The sequence below is a fragment of the Carcharodon carcharias genome, chromosome 3 (genome assembly GCF_017639515.1).
Source record: "Carcharodon carcharias isolate sCarCar2 chromosome 3, sCarCar2.pri, whole genome shotgun sequence".
Classification (NCBI taxonomy): domain Eukaryota; kingdom Metazoa; phylum Chordata; class Chondrichthyes; order Lamniformes; family Lamnidae; genus Carcharodon; species Carcharodon carcharias.
This window is the reverse complement of record NC_054469.1, coordinates 201,684,818-201,698,165: the sequence shown is the minus strand read 5'-3', so window position 1 is coordinate 201,698,165 and position 13,348 is coordinate 201,684,818. Positions and strand designations below refer to the sequence as shown.

The 13,348-nt window shown below is 44.0% G+C and overlaps 1 protein-coding gene across 1 annotated transcript in view; it reads right to left on the bottom strand.

Annotated features, from left to right (window-relative positions):
• Nucleotides 1–13,348, bottom strand: part of LOC121276499 (catenin delta-2-like) — a 943,152-nt gene that overhangs the window by 260,361 nt on the left and 669,443 nt on the right. The gene's annotated exons all lie outside the window — the stretch shown is intronic.

Genomic DNA, 13,348 nt, shown 5'->3' with positions numbered 1-13,348 from the left:
CCAATTTTCTATTAATAACATAGTAAACTCGAGATAAGATGAACTCAAATGGCTAGTTTTTGCACACATTCAAAATGCGGAAGGAGGGTTACAATGTCACCTCCACACTCAGACAGTAATACAGGAATAGAGAAAAGAAGGTTTTACAGTACAGAGACCACAGGAAAATAAATATTGCTTCACATAGGCTTCAGAATGTAGAATCAAAGTCTAATAAGGTATTCCCTCATGGGGGTCGGTGGGTTGAAAACCAATGCTGGATAATTCACTTTTCTGGCAGTCTTGACTTTACATGATGAGATAGACATGCTGAGATGAATAAATATTGTAGGTGATTGCACAGAATTTCCATCAGAAGCAGATGGGGGCCAGGTGTTTACTCTGGGCAGAGCTCCTTTTCTGTGAGGCTACTAATCAGGTGGTGAACATCAAACTGAACTTTTCAATTCAGCAAGGCAATATTACTTGTTCCACAAGTCAGGGGCCCATGTCACATGATTCCCACCTCTCCACCATCTTTGACAAAGGATGTGTATCCATCATCTGGATTCCAAAGGCTGGTACGTGTCTCAGCCATTAGAAATTAAAAGGAAGATTGTGGGGCATTTGTCTTAGCAGATGATCCATCTCCTTCTGGCCAGCCTGAGTTATTAAAGCAGGTGGCCTTTGTGTAGCTCTCTTTGATGTTGGGCTGTACTGTCCTCAGGGGGGTGTTAATGGCTCCTCAGAGATAACAAAGTGTCAGGTTTCCTAAAATAAAAGCAAAATATTGCAGATGTTGGAACTCTGAAACAAAAACAAAAATTGCTGGAAAAACTCAGCAGGTTTGACAGCACCTGTGGAGTGAAAGACAGAGTTAATGTTTCGAATCGATATCATACTCGAAATGTTAACTCTGTCTTTCTCTCCACAGATGCTGTTAGGCCTGCTGAGTTTTTCCAGCAATTTTTGTTTTTTGTGTCAGGTTTCCTAATACTGCTAAGTGACTTCTTTTGTTCAGGGGTCACAGGCAGACAGACATAGGTTCAGCCATTTTAAAGGTCTTTGATCAATTTTAACATTTTAGAAATAGTAATGAGCATATCCATATATATTTTCTAAAAATATATAGTGTGAGTTCTCAGTCCCTCACAATTGTTTCAAGAATGACAGAAGCTGCACACAAATTGTAGCCTCTATATTTGTTTTCTCAAAGGAGCGCTTGAATGGATCTCCCTACTGCTGATCATGCTTGCAACTCAGAGAGGAACCATACATGCTCTCTTAAATGGAGAGTGTTTTTTCAAACTCAGCAAGTTGTTATGATCTCGAATATACCGTCTGAATAGGTGGTGGAAGCAGATCCAAAAATATGGGGAGATGATGGCATACAGGTATTGTCGTTAAACCAGTAATCTAGCAACTTGGGGTAATGCTTTGGGGACCCGGGTTCAAATCCCACCACAGCAGATATTTGAATTTGAATCCAATAAAAATCTGGAATTAAAAGTCTAATGATGACCATTGTTGTGGTTTGTAAAAACCCATCTGGTTCACTAATGCCCCTTTAGGGAAGGAAATCTGGCCTACTTGTGTTGGCTCTTAAATACCCCAGCAAGCCACTCAGTTGTATCAAACTATTACAAAGTCACAAAAGAATAATGAAATAAGATGAATGAAATTGACCTAGGCACTTTAAATCCCAATCACAGCCCTGCTGACCCTACAAAGTCCTCCCTACTAGATGGGGCTAGTGCCAAAATTGGGAGAAATCAAGCCTAACATAGTCTTCATAACAGATAATGTCCTAGACACCACCATTGCTGGGTATGTCCTGTCCCAATGGCAAGGACAGACCCAGCAGAGGTGGCAGCACAGTGGTATGCAGTTGAAAGGGAGATGCCCTGGGAGTCCTCAACATTGACTCTGGCCCCCACGAGGTCTCATGGCACCAGCCCAAACATGGGCAAGGAAACCTCCTGCTGATTGCTACTATGTACTGCCTCCGCTCAGCTGATGAATCAGTGCTCCTCCATGTTGAACACCACTTGGAGGAAGCACCGAGGGTGACAAGGGTGCAGAATGTACTCTGGGTAGGGCACTTCAATGTCCATCACCAAGAGTGGCTTGGTAAAATCACTACTGACCAAATTGGCTGAGTCCTAAATGAAAGCAAAAAACTGCAGATGCTGGAAATCCAAAATAAAAATACCTGGAAAAACTCAGCAGGTCTGACAGCATCTGCGGGGAGGAACACAGTTAACGGTCTGAGTCCGTATGACTCTTCAACAGAATTGAGGAAAAATAGTAAAGAGGTGAAATATAAGCTGGTTTAAGGGGGGGCTGGGACAGTTAGAGCTGGATAGAGGGCCGGTGATAGGCGTAGATGGCCAAAAAATGTCATGGACAAAGAGGTGTTGAATGTGGTGATATTAGCTAAGGAATGTGGTAATAGGTGACATTAAGGGTAGAAATCAGGACGAGCAAGGTACAGATAGCCCTAGTGGGGGGAAGGGATCGAAATAGGCTAAAAGGTAGAGATAAAACATTTAAAAATAATGGAAATAGGTGGGAAAACGAAAATCTATATAAATTATTGGAAAAAAGGGGGTAGGGATGGAGGAGAGAGTTCTTGATCTAAAATTGTTGAACTCAATATTAAGTCCAGAAGGCTCTAAAGTGCCTAGTCAGAAGATGAGGTGCTGTTCCTCCAGTTTGCGTTGAGCTTCACTGGAACATTGCAGCAGGCCAAGGACGGACGTATGGGCATGAGAGCAGGGTGGAGTGTTGAAATGGCAAGCGACAGGGATGTTCTGCAAAGCGGTCACCCAGTCTGCGTTTGGTCTCTCCAATGTAGAGGAAACCACATTGGGAACAGCGAATGCAGTAGACTAAAATGAGGGAAGTGCAAGTGAAATGCTGCTTCATTTGAAAGGAGTGTTTGGACCCTTGGACGGTGAGGAGAGGGGAAGTAAAGGTGTTGCAGCTTCTGCGGTTGCATGGGAAGGTGCCGTGGGAGGGGGTTGAGGTGTAGGGGGTGATGAAGGAATGGACCAGGGTGTCCCGGAGGGAATGATCCCTGCAGAATGCCGCCAGGGGGATGAAGGGAAGATGTGTTTGGTGGTGGCATCATGCTGGAGTTGGCGGAAATGGTGGAGGATGATCCTTTGAATGCGGAGGCTGGTGGGGTGATAAGTGAGGAGAAGGGGGACCCTATCATAGTTCTGGGAGGGAGAGGAAGGTGTGAGGGCGAATGCGCAGGAGGTGGACCGGACACGGTTGAGGGCCCTGTCAACCACTGCGGGTGGAAAACCTCAGTTAAGGAAGAAGGAAGACATGTCAGAGGAACTGTTTTTGAAAGTGGCATCATCAGAACAGATGAGACGGAGGTGAAGGAACTGAGAGAACTGGATGGAGTCCTTACAGAAGCGGGGTGTGAGGAGCTGTAATCGAAGTAGCTGTGGGAGTCGGTTGGCTTGTAGTGAATATTGGGGAACAGTCTATTACCAGAAATTGAGACGGAGAGGTCAAGGAAGGGAAGGGAAGTGTCAGAGATGGACCATGTTAGTCCTAAATGACATAGCTGCTGGACTGGGTCTGCAGCAGGTGGTGAGGGAACCAACAAGAGGGAAAGGCATACTTGACCTCATCCTTATCAACCTGCCTGCTGCAGGTGCATCTGTCCATGACAGTATCGGTAGGAGTAACCAGCGCACGGTCATTGCGGAGACAAAATCCTGCCTTCACATTGAGGATACCCTCCATCGTGTTGTGTGGCACTACCAGTGCAAAATGGGATAGATTTCAAACAGATCTAGCAACTCAAGACTGGGCATCCATGAGGCACTGTGGGCCATCAGCAGCAGCAGAATTGTATTCGAACACAATCTGTAACCTCATGACTCGGCATAGCCCCCACTCTACCATTACCATCAAGCCAGGGGATCAACCCTAGTTCAATGAAAAGTGCAGGAGGGCATGCCAGGAGCAGCACCAGGCATACCTAAAAATGAGGTGTCAACCTGGTGAAGCTACAACACAGGGTTACTTGCATGCCAAACAGCACAAGCAGCAAGTGATAGACAGAGCCAATCAATCCCACAACCAGTGGATCAAATCTAAGCTCTGCAGTCCTGCCACATCCAGTTGTGAATGGTGGTGGAAAATTAAACAACTCAGGAAGAGGCTCCATAAATATTCCCACCCTAAATGATGGAGGAGTGCAAAAGATAAGGCTGAAACATTTGCTACAATCTTAAGCCAGAGGTACCAGTGGATGATCCATCTCAGCCTCCTCCAGAGGCCCCCAGCATCAAAGATGCCAATCTTCAGCTGATTCGACTCACTCCATGTGATATCAAGAAACGGCTGAAGGCACTAGATGCTGCAAAGGCTATGGGCCCTGATAATATTCCAGTAATAAACTTGTGCTCCAGAACTTGCTGCACCCCTAGCTAAGCTGTTCCAGTACAGCTGCAACATTGGCATCCACCCAGCTACGTGTAAAATTGCCCAGGTTGGACAAATCCATCCTGGCCAATTACTAGCCCATCAGTCTACTCTCCATCATCAGCAAATTAATGGAAGGGGACATCAACAGTGCTACCAAACCGCATTTGCTTAGCAATTACCAACTCACTGAAGCACAGTTTGGGTTCTGACAGGACCTCTCAGCTCCTGATCTCATTACAGCCTTAGTTCAAACATGGCCAAAAGAGCCGAACTCTCGAGGTGAGGTGAGAATGACTGCCCTTGACATCAAGGCCACATTTGACTGAGTGCAGCATCAAGGAGCCCTAGCAAAACTGAAGTCAATAGGAATCAGGGGAAAAACTCTCCATTGGTTGAAGTCATACCTAGCACAAAGGAAGATGGTTGTGGTTGTTGGAGTTCAATTGCCTCAGTTCCAGGACATCACTACAGGAGTTCCTTGGGGTAGTGTCATCAGCCCAAACAGCTTCAGCTGCTTCATCAATGACCTTCCTTCCATCATAAGGTCAGAAGTGGGGATGCTCGCTGATGATTGCACAATGTTCAGCACTATTTGCGACTCCTCAGATACTGAAGCAGTCCATGTCCAAATGCAGCAAGACCTGGACAATATCCAGGCTTGGACTGACAAGTGGCAAGTAACATTTGCACCACAAAAGTGTCAGACAATGACCGTCTCCAACAAGAGAGAATCCAACCATCGCCCCTTGATGTTGAATGGCATTGCTGTCCCTGAATCCCCCACTATCAACATTCTGGGGGTTACCATTGATCATAAACTGAACCGGAATAGTTATATAAATACTGTGGCTACAAGAGCAGGTCAGAGGCTAGGAACTGTGTGATGAGTAACCCACCTCCTGACTCCCCAAAGCCTGTCCACCATCTACAAGATACAAGTCAGGAGTGAGATGTAATACTTTCTACTTGCCTGGATGAGTAGAGCTACAACAACACTCAAGAAGCTTGACACCATCCAGGACAAAGCAGCCCACTTGATTGGCACCACATCCACAAACATTCACTCCCTCTACCACCGACGCACAGTAGCAGCAGTGTGTATCATCTACAAGATGAACTGCAAGAATTCACCAAGGCTCCTTCAACAGCACCTTCCAAACCCATGACCACTGCCATCTAGAAGGACTAGGGCAGCAGATAGATGGGAACACAACCACCTGGAAGTTCCCCTCCAAGTCACTCACCATCCTGACTTGGAAATATATCGCCGTTTTTTCACTGTCGCTGGGTCAAAATCCTGGAACTCCCTTCCTAACAGCACTGGGGTGTATCTACACCACATGAACTGCAACGGTTCAAGAAGGCTGCTCCCCACCACCTTCTCAAGGGTAACTAGGGATGCACAATAAATGCTAATCCAGCCAGCGAAGCCCACATCCCATGAATGAATAAAATAAATAAAAAAATAAATAACCTTCAAAAGGGAATTGGATAAATATATTAAAAGGAAGAGCATTGAAGGGCTATGGGGAAAGAACGGGAGCTTGAGATTAATGGATCGCTCTTTCAAAAGCCGGCACACGTAATTTGGCCCTAATGGCCTCCTTCTTTATTGTGCGATTCTATAATTCCATACCGACAGACACTAGCCCATAGATACTTAATTGAAAGCAAGTATAGCGACTCTGGGAAGAAGAGATAAATAAACTATAAATGTGACAAACAGGATATGGAAAATGAAGTCACTTTCACCTCATCAATCAATAATATAATCTTATCTGTTATATATATCTTATATATATATTCATATCATATGTTTTTTTTGTAACTAGATGTACGGCTGCTTGCTTTATAGCAACATTTATATTTGTAATTTGTAGTCAGGAAAGGTATATAAACCAACAAATTGGAAGAGTAATTTAAATTTGATCTGGAAATATTTAGCTCAAAGAACCATCATCTCAAGGGACCTTGTTACACTTGATTGGAAGTATTTTGCTTTATTTGGTGGATTAAACTTTGAATAAGTGAAACTTTGCTTGTAAGAGTTTTTGCTTATCATTATTGATTTAACTGACATCAGTGTAACTAGCTACTTAACAATGTGCACCCAGACAAGTGATAACACATTGTACGTCATAAACGCAGACTACAAGGCTGATTCCCATGCAATCTGATACAATAAGGACCCCATACCTGCTACTGACTAATTCTGCTATTTATGGGTTACAGTTGCACTTTAAATAAGTCACCATGATGGACATATCTAATTTAGAAAAATTCACTGAACAATTTGGTCTTGAGCATAAGGCAACAGATTCTGCACTGAGTGTGGTCCAATATAATGACTCAATGGAATGGGCTAAGGTCCTTTGGGATGAGGAGTATAAGGAGAAAGCTGGAATAGGAGGAGAATGAGTTAGCCCTGAGACAGAAAGCAAAGACATTAATGTTCTTATGAAAAGGAGCCTTTAGTTATTCACACCCAGAATAGGAAAGGAGTTAGGAGTTAAAGAAATAGAAACCTGTGTCATGCAGGTGCCAGCTGAATTAGGTCGCAAACATCAGAGAGTAAAAGATGAGGTTCTGATGAAAGGAAAGGAAGGGATTAAAATGGGAAGAGGAGCAGATTCCCCTTTCCCAAAACTGGCACAGGCTGCACTGGAACGTTTTGTCCTTTAACTTTCCCTGTGGAACTGCAGTCTGTGCAACTGCTGTGTCACAACCAGCTCCACCACTTATACATTCACTCTGCAGAACACAAGCAGCATTAACTCTCTGTGGTCCTGACCTTAGTTAACATCGATTGCAAAAATATTCCTATCTCTAGTTATTCAGCAGGAATTTATTTTACTCAGTTGTATACTCTAAGGAATTTATTACAAACATGGCAAAGAAATAAGAAAGTAACTAACCACTGACCAGGTGTTAGGAAGCTTAACAATATTTTAACTTCTGTTAACTATAGCTGCATATGTCTACATATTATTTGGACTGACTCCCTCTGCTTTTGAGTTTGACCTGAACATTGTGTCGAATGTGACTCAGTTGGTAGCACTCTCACCTCGGAGCCAGAAAGGTTGTGGATTCAAGTCTGATCCAAGAGACTTGAGCACATAATCTCGGCTGGCACTCCACTACTGTGCTGAGGGAGTGTTACACTGTCGGCGATGCCATCTTTCCGGTGAAGCACTAAACCTGTCTGCCCTCTCGGGTGGATGTAAAAGATCCCATTGCGCTATTTCAAGAAATTACCCTGGTGTTCTAGCCAATTTTTATCTATCAATCAACATCACCAAACACAGATTAACTTCATTCTCAAATTGCTTTTTGTGTGAGCTTGCTGTGCGCAAATTGGCTGCCATATTTTTTACACAACAACAGTGGATATGGTTCAAAAAGTACTTCATTGGCAACAAAGTGCTTTGGGACATCTTGAGGTTGTGAAAAGCGCTATATGTGAGTTATTCTTTCTTTGTGAATTAGAGTTATTGATGTTAATTAGTCCAAGTTTACAAACTGAGTTGCATAGATTTAAGATTTAAATCAATTGGTGCTTTTCAAGTCACTCCACTGCACCTTTAAGTTTTCTTGCTGACAGCAAGTCTGAATTCAACTGCTGCTGTTGTGGCTGACACCATCTTTTTTGACAAACAGTCCTGAAAGTAGAAATTAACCAAACCACTTCCAAAGGCATGGATTTTAAAAGGGTAAATTGGTGGTTATGCTTTATTCAAGTTTTTGTTTTATAGTTTTCGAACTCAAGTTGACTATCTCAAGTTCTGTGTAAGGTTTAAAATGTTGCTTGTTATCACTGAGACACCAAGGAATGTCACCAAGTGCCATGTCCTTACATGATTAAAGAGTGGATCGAAGCCCAGTCTCTCAAAAGCCCAGTTTTAACCCATTCAACGTCCTTTCACAGCTCACAAAGTAAGAGTGTGGAGGCAGGGGATGGGGGTGGGGACTGAGGGAGGGGGTGGGAAGGGTATTCAAGCCTGTGATGTCTGAAGGAAACTGTGAGCATTCCAGTCTCAGCTGTAAATCCACTTAGCCTGGGCACTATTTCTTTGTAAAAAGAGTCCCATTTATATTCGTTAGAGTGGTTAGAATGTGGAACTTGCTACTACATGGGACAGAATTTTACAGCCCCGTTGTGGCATGGGCGAGGCCAAAAAATATGGCGACCCATTCAAAATACCATTCACTTTGGCGCAACTGGAAGATCCTGCTGGCAGGAGGGGCCATAAAATTCCGTCCATGCAGCAGTTGAGGCAGATAACATAGGAGCGTATAAGGGGAAGCTAGATAAGTACACAATGGAGAAAGGAATATAAAAATATGCTGACAGATTAGATGAAGTAAAATGACAGGAGGTTTGTGTGGAGCTTGAATGTTCAGTTGGGTGGAATAGACTGTTTCTATGCTTTAAATTCTGTGCAGCAGAGGCCATCTTGGATGACAGTAAGTTACAGGCTTACGCACCTTTCCCCTCCTAATCTTCATCCTGAAAGGTACCATGAAATGGAAACTGCAGATGGAGTGACCATGAATCTCTAGATGTCCATTCCATCCATCTCCATTATTTTTACTATACCCTCCCCTTATGCTTTTGTGTTTACAGATAGCCAGGATCTGCCAGCTGCTCAACCCCTCTAGAGGCAAGTTGAGGGACAAGAGGAGGAAGGTCACCTGGAAGATGAAGCACTATCATTCGATCTGTCACTCGTAGCCACCAGCTCCGGTATTGGCACAATGTGTACTTTAGACACTAATTTACAGTGAGGATCTGCATGTGCTGAGTCACAGGACTCAAGTGGATAAATGGATAGGTCAGTTCGTGTGCAATCTCCCAAGAGGGTGAGGCCACACATCAGTTCTACAGCAGGGGATTCAGATGAGGACCTCATTGGTGCAGACTATCAGTGAACGCGGAGGAAGATGCACACTGAGATGCTTTGGGCATCGGCATATAGCCTCCAGTCACTTTCTAGGACCATGGAGGAGTCTGGCTCCATTGTGGCCCAGGATAATACTTGGAGCCAATCCTTTCCACCGTGGAAGTAGTGCGCACCGTCATGGCAACATTGCCAGACAATGCCAAGAAGCGAAGGATGCTGGAGGAGTAGAAAGATTTAGAAGCCCAAATACAAAAGTTCTTAAAATTTTGTAGACGAGTCCAAAAAAAATTAAAAAGGCTCAGTGGAATGTCGATCTTTATCTCAAGAGAACTGGAATGGTAAGGGTAGCAGTTACGTTACAGCTGTACAGAGTTCTGGTTAGACCTTATCTGAAGTACTACATTCAGTTTTGAGTACTGCACTACAGGGAAAGATATATTGATGTTGGAGAAGCTGCATCACAGATTCACTAGAATGATACCGGGGCTAAAAGTGTTAAATTATGAGGACAGTTTGTGTAGAGCAGGCTTTTATTTCTTCAGCATAGAAGAGGAACATAGATTGAAAATACAGAACTCTTATATCCACAAAGCTAGGTCATTTGAGAATTTTAAAACTAAGATTGATAGATATTTGATAGGCAAAGGTATTAAAGGATACAGAAACAAGTCAGATAGATGGAGTTAAGATACAGATCAGCCATGGTGGAACAAGCTCGAGGGGCTGACCCTACATTCCACGTTCCTATGTTCCACTGAATTAGGATGAGATTGGATAGCTGGAAGGAAGGAGCACCTAACTAAAATCCTAAATAATGCTGATAACTGGAAGAGCGTACTGGAGGATCTACTGGGTTCAGGAGAGTACTTGATATATTCTTGATATATTCGTACTTATGGAAAAGTGGCTTTTAAAACTCTATGTGTTATACAATGGACAATAATACTCATAGTGATGAAAAAACAAATGCTGCAAAAAATGGTTAAAGATCTCCATAATAGAACAGGCTGAGATAGGTGCATGAGAAAATATACAACACATTTGACAACTTCAGGACATCTCAAAATGATTACAGCAAATGAAGAACTTTGAGGTGTAATATGGGAAACGTAGCAGCACATTTGCACATGGCAAGGTCCCTCAAGCAGCAATGAGGTAAATTACCAGATAATTTGTTTCCTACTAGTGATGTCGGTTAAGGGTTAAATTTTGGCCACGACACCAGGGGTGAGCTCTGTAAAGTAGTGTGTGAAATCTTTACCGTTACCTGGGAGGGCAAACTCGGTTCAATATCTCATTTGAAAGACAGTAATTCCAACAGAGCAATATTCCTTCAGTGTTGCACTGGAGCATCACCCCAGATAATGTGCTCAAGGTTGGGACTCAAATCTACAACCTTCAGACATAAAGGAGAGAGTGCTACCATCTGAGCGCAGCTCATACCTGATGCAATAATATACAGCATTGATCTCAGATACATTGAAGTAACCAAGGGGGTGGAGTTAGGGAACATGGCTTTGATGATAGATCTTCCTTCTCTTCAATGGATGTGAGCTCAGCAAGGAGACCAGTTGTTCATTGTCTAGGTTGGTGTCTGAAATATGATAAACGAAGTCTTGATTTGCAGATCTGATTGCAAATATTACATATGAATTCACCATTGGAAGGAAGGGTGAAGGCATTGACTTTCTGGCATGTGCAATTGTACCGTTGAGACTGCTCCATGACTGAGGGCAGAATTATCCCAGATTTGCACCAAGTGCAGTAGTGGGCGGGAAAAAAAACGTTTTACCCACTGGCCGCATCGTGTCGTTCCAATCCCATCTCGTTAATCATGCATTCCCAGGAAACACGCAGGTTCTCATTTGCCCGCCATGCCACCACCTTGTCGCTTCGTCACGCTGGGTGCCAGATTTAAAGTGCAGCCGCGCGCACACTTCTGTGCTTCCAGCCCAGGACTGCTGCACAGAAGACATGGCCCGGAAAGACAAGAAGACTTCAGGCCCGCGATTCAGTGCCGGTTCCCTAGAACACCTTTTGGACACTGTGGAGGCTCAATGTGATGCCCTCTACCCCCACTCTGGCTGCAGGAGGTCCAGCAATCTCACTATTCTGACTTGGTAGGTGGTGGCAGTGGTGATCAGTGCCAATGCTGCACCAAAGAGGTGGGCCATCCAATGCAGAAAGAGGATGAATGATCCCATCCATGCTGCCAGGGTAAGGCAACCATCTCATCACTCTAAACTCACACACTCAAGCCCATCACACATTCATTGGCATCTCACTCACTACAGCTCGAGGGACATCACCACTCGCGCTCTCACATACACCCTCACATCTCCATCTGGCCTCATCTCCTCTGGGGACTGCTTCCTCAGCTCTCACCATCTTGAAGCTAGTTGCACAGATCAACTTGTGCCCCCCACCCCCAACACACTCTGGGATACCCCTCTTCTCCAGGACAGCTCTAGTCCTGCAGCCAATGAAAAGCCTTATGTCTATCTGGTAGGTAGAGACCTGCCCGTGGGCTCCCCTAAAAGTGATGTGGTGCTACCTGTGAAGCCTGGCACTGATGACTGCAAGTGCTGCCCGAAGCAAAGTAGGCAAACAAACCTCAAAGTCCTGAGTGAAGTGCAGCTCGCCAGGTGCACATCGCTTATGTACAGCTGTGAAACATGTCAGCATGCTCAGATGATCCAACATGAATCGATGATTCTGCCGACCTGGGCTTATATTGATATGCAGATGCATTACAATGAAGTGCCTGACATCCGATGACGGGAAACGCGGCTCACCATTGATGGGCAGAGCGGACGATTGCAAACTTTTGGCCTTCTTGCCATATTGTCCACCCATGCCACCAAACACGCCTGCCGCCAATAGGCACAGAAAATTCCACCCTGAAGCTTCTCCATTTGGATCTGTCCAGGGTTGTTTTTTCCTTAATGTAGTGGGGTCTAACTTACAGGCTCCGAGAGAAAGACATGTCAGAATGTCTTTATATCTAGGTTTACGACATCCTATGGTGTGGGTTCCCATGTTCAGCTGGCTATATAATACCACCTTTGATATGCAGGATTCCTCTATATGAACCACATGGCCAACCACTGAAGATGAGCTCTGATGAGCATGCTCTCAATGCCAGGTATGCAGCACCTTTCAAGAACTTCAGTGTTAGAGATTTTGTCCTGCCGCAGGATGTTGCAGGTATAGATCTTAAGCAGCGAAGATGGAATACGTCTAGTTGCTTTATGTGACACAGGTAGGTTTTCCATGTCTCATAGCCATAGAGAAGCGATTTAAGAACCACAGCCTGGAAGACTATGACCTTTCGATATGCAATATGGTTCGAAAGGGTTAACATATTGTTTAAAGAAAAGCAAAAGCTGAACAGCAGAGAGTCCCAGGAAATTTGTGTTCTCTATTAAAATATTTGAAAGAGAGTCCCAGCAAAGAGATAGCATCTTCTGTTTATTACTCTTGAGACTCTGAGAGAGAAACCACACATAGTGCTGAGAGGCAGTAGCCCACTGAAATGAATTGAAGGCCGGAGAGGTAAGGAAGCCAAGAATGTTTACAGTTGCAAGCCTTATAAGGGTATTTAGATTAGTAATTAGTCAAGAAAGTTATACAAATCAGCGAATTGTAACGGGAATTGATTTGATCCTGGAGGATTGTGTTCAACAACCATTAAACTCAAGAGACCTTGCTTCCTCAGCCTAATTTGGAGGATTAAACTTTGAATAAGTGAAAGTCAGTTTATGGATAAATTGCTTTACCATCATTGACTGAACTCAAATAAATAAAGCCAGCTAGTTAAAATCACGAAAAGCCCAAGTACACTACTGTATGATCATTGACACTGAAACCTGAAATAGAGATTCTGACTGTTGCAACAGGTTGATCAATGTTGATATCTCTCTAAAGTTGCAATTTATCAGGTAAGAGCTGAACGTTCACCTATTTTATACCACATGGCTATGTCTGGAGCACCAAACATCGGGAGTAGGACGTGC